Source organism: Parasteatoda tepidariorum, chromosome 5, assembly GCF_982258835.1.
Source record: "Parasteatoda tepidariorum strain Cologne lab strain chromosome 5, Ptep-v5.0, whole genome shotgun sequence".
NCBI classification, from domain to species: Eukaryota; Metazoa; Arthropoda; class Arachnida; order Araneae; family Theridiidae; genus Parasteatoda; species Parasteatoda tepidariorum.
The window spans coordinates 19,116,191-19,122,587 of record NC_141759.1 but is presented as its reverse complement, the minus strand read 5'-3'; positions in this window follow the sequence as shown (position 1 = coordinate 19,122,587).

Sequence of the window (6,397 nt, the reverse complement as noted above, 5' to 3'; positions counted from 1 at the left end):
GTTACAAATTCAATTCTCAAATATATATAATAAATTTCTCTAAACTTCTTTTAGAAAAGTATTTAGATTACTGCGAGTAACTGGTTCACTTCTTAACACGTTCAAGCCGGGTGTTGCGCCTGAAAGCGGGATGGCAAAGAGAAAATACTGGTAGAAGAACTATTTCAATATTAGATAATATTCGGGAAGAGTTAATCTCTTCTCAACAATAACAATTCACTGTAACGAAGTTTATCACGACGAAGAAGCAACTCAATATAAAAATTGCATCCGTTAAAAACAATTGGTAGTTATGGATTTTTATTATTCCCGGAAAAAAACTAAAAAATGAAATTTATTTGTTATCAGTTTTTACTCCGGTGCGCCGCCCGATGAGACAATCTAGCGTGACCCACCGGTGGGTCACCCCGGCGTGAACTTGTTAAATAGTCTGCGCAAACTGCTTATAAGAAACCGTGTGGAGGCTTTCTGATCTAGGGGGCAATGCCAAAAACTCCTCGCTAGCTGGTTGCCACCCCAATCAATAAAACATATAAAAAGATATTGTCCAAATATAGACATACAATGAAAAATATATAGACATACAATAATATGAAAAATAATTGTTTATACTACAGAAAATGTAATTGATTTTAAATTAAAGTTTACGTAATATAAATTCAGAGAAGAAACAAAAATTTTCACTTTCATTACAAAATGCTAAGATAAATTCATACTGCAAGCCATTGGCAAAAAAGGAAAATAGAAGTATTACGGCGAAGTATTACTAAAGTATTACTATTTCAACAGTACAAGATCGAAATTTGAAATTAGGGTTTCTTTAAAATTTGATTTCTCAGGAACTATTTGAACGATTTCGCTAAAATTTTATATATTGCCATGCAAAATTACATTCATTAAAATTATGCAAATAAATTGTATACCTTACAATTCAAGCGTTTTTCAACTATCTTTAAATAAAATAATAAATGTTAAGTAAAATGTATTTTCTGCGTGGGTATATTAGGATAAACGAATTTTACAACTGTGTGCAAAAAAAAAAAAATCCCATCCGTTTAAAAAGTTTTTGAGATATGGTAAAATACACAAAAATATAAAATAAATATTAAGGGTCCCAAACTTTGGACAGCTCTCCTGTGTTTCTCTCTGTGTTCTATGTCCTTTCTCCTTTGTGTGAATGTGACCCGCGCTATAAACGGGTTTGTGTGACGTGGGCGACGCTGCTACACCGCCGTGGCTTCGCCACAGGTGCCCACTGGGTAACGAGAAAAGAGTAGCAGTTCTGGCATTCCTGTGGCCAATGGGACAATACCCAAAACCCCGCCATTAAAAAAAATAATAATATTTTGAGCATTGTACACAAAATTCTTTGTAAATTTTTTTTATCTATTGGTTCTATTGACTTGTGTTTGATCTCATTCGATTCAGCATTATACATACGTAGTGGTAGTCAATATCATTTTAAATATAACTCACAAATTTAATGTTTACATATGCAATCTCGAGAGAGAGTCGCAATTCAACGAAAGTATTATTAGATTAAAATAGTGCAAATGGAGAGTATATTTAGTAAACCTGATTTCCAACAAGCTAGATCGTCAATTACACTTGTAAAACAATCCTAGCTGCAACTAATATAAAGATACGTAGAGAATTATATGTACAATCGCCTTAGATTTTTACATTTATTTTTTTTCTTAATTCTAAAAAATTTATTGGTACACAGTTTCGCATCTAAATTATGAATTATAATAATGAACAAATCAAGCAACTACATATGCTAATCACAACGCTGTACTTCTATTGCACACGATTTCAGTATGTTTTTTGGAGCACCGAAAATACCTGTGACATTTGGAACAGCTAGAGTAGCAATGAAATTTGTCACAATGAAATAGCAGTGATATTTGTCACAGTGACAGTAGCAGTGAAATTTGTAACAGTGACAGTAGCAGTGATTTCGTCACTGTGACAACTTTTTGGTTGGAACAGGCTGTCACAGTGACTGCTCCAGTCACTGTGACAAGACGCTGTTCCGTTACTTTTGACCCATCTCTAGTACCATTACACCAAGGCTATTGTTAAATTTTTATCATACGGCATTAAAAATTAAAAATTTTTAAAGTTTATTTGTATTGTTTTACTTCCACATCCGCTTTCAAAACAATAGCCGGGCACATTTGGTAATTTTCAGAAAAGTTGCCGGTCAGCACCGCGTTAAGACTGAATTGTTCTTCCATATGGACTGCAAAAACCTCTGCCGTATCAAAGAAAACAAAGCGATCCTCACTACGATGAGGTTTCAGTTTTGAGGGCTTCAGGCTTCTGTCATATTCCATATTGCCTTATTCTCTGTCACCAGAGATTTTGTTTTGTAGTTCCACCGTAATCGCCTACAGTCTTTTCGAATTTAATTGTTTAGGTTAATCATTTCTAGTGTACATTGAGGGTCTCTGGTCTTATGATAATTTTCCTGCACCAATTTTGTTGTTTGATGAGGAGGATTTTTTCAGGATGGAGTCTTAGAAAGTTAACTTCGTATTCTTTAGTGATAGTAGCCTCAGAGTAGGTGTTAATAATGTTATCCCGGACTTTATAAATGGCATTGTCAATTGAGTCATTGGTGGTTGACGAGTTTTGAAGGACGGTTTGCATCTTAAAGAGAATATTTATGTTTAGGTCACCAATTATTAAGATTTATTGTCTTGAAGTTTAGATTAATTGAAAGTAGTTAATAACAACCATAGCCATTGAAATTTACATGTTAGTAATGAGCTGGTACGAAAGACATTTCATTTTAGCATTTTTCCAAGAAAAATTAAATTTCTATAACTACCGAGATATTTTTTACAATTTTGGCATATATATAAAACTAATTTATGTTGCAAGATAAAATCATAACAATGCTAATCACTAACTGCTTATTTGTTAATAATTATAAATAATAAATAAATAACAAAAATAATATAAAGTAATTTTTTCAAAGACTAATAACTTCATTTGTTTGCTTATGTTATTACCTGTCTGTGTTATCCCTGTTCCGTGCTGTCTTTTCTATCTTCTTTCAAATCTTCTTACAAATAATTTTAACATCAATGGCCTTTGATTCAGTTTGTAATAATATCATTTACGGAGGTGGCCTTTTTGGTCAGGTACTCCGGTGCGCCAATTACTAGTTTCCGCAAGCTAAAGTTCGAGCATTGGATCTCGCAGAGTAAGATTCTTCTATAACCGTGCTCTACGCAGTCATGACCACACACAGATTCGCCCGAGGAGGGAAGGTTATCCAACCCAACCGTGAGCAGCCCACTTACAGGGAACTTGCTTCTGAGTTTACTAGGATAGTGGATTTTCTTGAAAAAACTCTCAGTAATCCACCCGCTGACTCAGAAAAGGAGGCTTTCTTTTCCTTCCAGACGCGCATAGGTAAAAGACAGAAAAAACTACAAAGACTGATGACTCAATAGAACCAGCTGATACTTCACCAGTTGATACTTCAATTGTTCTAATGGAGCCAACCCCAGTTAAAGCTAGAATCAGCATAGAAAAGCCTATCTTGATCAACAACTCGGAGATGGCTACTCCACATCCTTTACCGACAGAAACACAGAAAAAGAAGAAAATTAATGTCAACGCGGTGACTCTAAAAAACTCTGAATCCGCACCAGATAGCGAACTTCAACTCCCTGAGAAAAGAAAAAACCTGCGCAAGATGGTTCATCCGGAATACCAATATACATACAGACCTCAAAATACCAACTCTATCACAGCATATATACAAGCTAAACGCAGATTTTTTCCCATAAAGCCATAGAATGTAAAACAGCAAATTTTAATGAAATCTTTAAGTTTGAAAATTATATCAAAGATAAAAACTACAGACCAATAGCTGCACATTTCACCTCGGACGCCTCATATCATAACTATCAAAACAAATAATTTCATCAACCATTCTGAAAATAACGTTTCCTCATGCTGATACAATTCTGAACAACTCCAAAATCAAACAAACGCAACTATAGAGCAAGCTGCTCATCTTATTTTTTGATTCCTTTTTAGTTATTCAAGCAAAGAGCTTGAGACATTCATATAAGCAACTGCACTTCCCGCTTACCTCAATGCTCAACCAAAACAGTGTTAAAATTCAAGATGAATGGAATAGGGTACGCTTCGCGACCCAGGTGCCCAATAAAATCAAAACACTAGTACTAGGAGAAAAAGATTGCTCTCGCACCCTCGACGGAATAAACACAAACGGAACCGACCACTCCGGCTGTCCCGGCATCAATCGAGACTACTGTTAAAAGAACGGAACCGATGGATATTCAGCAAAACGCCAGTAGAAAATTGAAAGCCCTCACCCCAGGATTTAATACAGAAGTCGAAATTCCGGATATCGAAAAAGAACTAGCAGATTTAGAGCTACGGCTAATCAGAATTGAACAGATGAAGAAGAATTACAAGCCAGAATTACAAGCTCCTCCCCCTCTGCCTAGTCATCCTATCAGATAACGGCAAACTCCGTGAGATCTTCAACACTAAGAGACTACTGAATACACCAGTGAAGATAGAAAGATTTCGTGACGGATGTCACGAAACACAATGCTACAGATGTCAGAAATTCGGTCTTACACAGAAGTCATGCACCGCTGACCCTGCTTGCATGAAATGTGCCGACTCACATTTTACGTACCTATCTACGAAACCGAAATGCGAGCCGACCAAGTGTATTAACTGCCATGGTGAGCACCCAGGCTGCGGTGTAAGACCCAAAAGAAAATAGAGGACACACAGCCCAGCCCAAGAATACCTCGGATAAAGTCACCAGATTCCTGTTGATCTTTAAAAAGATGCAACCGTTACTTAAGGACCAGGAACTCCTGAATTTACTCAGATCCCAGCTTGCAGACATGCCATAGAAGAGGTGATCTCACCTCAAAGCCTACAACCACCCAAGACGACCACAATCCGCCTGTGGAATGCTTCATACCTTTTTCATGAAGACAGTACACCAGGTGCCCTCGGGCACTACTTCTTATGAAGAAGTGGAGTGTCCGCTTCGCGGACAGGAACTCTGAAATCAACCTCAGTCTAACGCCTGTATTCACCATTGACCCTTACCCTCGGTCAGAGTTCAAAACAAGTTTTATGAGAGCAACTCTAGGTTAAAGTTCAAAATTTCATTTCACCGCGCACGTAACTGCGAGTTACTCTAACCCAGAGTTAAGTAACTTTAACCTGAAGATATTCCCGGTTAGAGAAACCACGCATGCGCAGTAAACGAGTGTTTGTTCATTTACTTCGTTTTCTTCGTCGGTATTTTTTATATTTCTGCTCTTTTTTGTGTCACATTTTTAATTGTTTTGAATTTCGATTCTTTTTTTTGTATTTTTTTCCTCAAGATTTCCCCAGTTTGAGCAAACACGGATACGAAGAAGAAGATTTTTTATTTATTTACCTTCTCAAAAATAACACTTTTGATGCTCGGTTGCTTATGTTCAATGAGGTCAATTTTTTCACTTGATGCAACTATAATTAATTTAGATATTTGCCTTGCCTTCAAAAAAATATTGCATAGCATAATATTAATAAAATGAAAATATATTAATGGAATGAAAATTAAATAACACTTTTTATGTTCGGTTGCTCTTTTTTATGTTCAATGAGGTCAATTTTTTGCTAGATGTAGCTTATAATGAATTTTTATAAAATAAATGCTTATTAATAAAATGAAAATGAAATTTTCCTGAGTTAATATCTTCTACAGAAGATGCTATATATATTTCCCAAATTATTATTGGCAGTCGTTACAGCACTTAAACAATTTTTCACTCGAAAAAAAAATTGCGGATAATAAAGATTGCGACTACAATAACTCAAATAAATAGTGTAAGTAAGAAGATTCTAAAAAATTTAACTAACTTTTATTTATTTTTTTTGCGAGAAAAAAAAACAATCGATACTTGAATGAAATATAAAATTTGAAAAAGAATATAATTCATTAAATGTTTTCAGATTTTGATAATGTCTAACGAGATGATAGATCTTGCCCAAAAATAAGAATAGTTTAGAGATGAACTGGCAAAATAATGTGCAATATCTAGATACGAAGATAACGAAAAGATTTTAAAATGTTTTAAATCCATAAAATAACTATTAATTAAATTAAAAACATGTACATTATTTTAAATATATACTAGAAATTATGCTGAAATAAATATTATGTAATCAATGCAAATTTTGATGCGAGGTAACATTTAAACTACACAATAATCTGCATCAAATAACTTTGCAAATCAGGAAATTTAGAATTTTATAAGCATAAAATAATCTGGTGAATATTTAGAAAAAATAGGATCATTTGGAAGAGATTTATTCCTTTAAACTATATGAAATT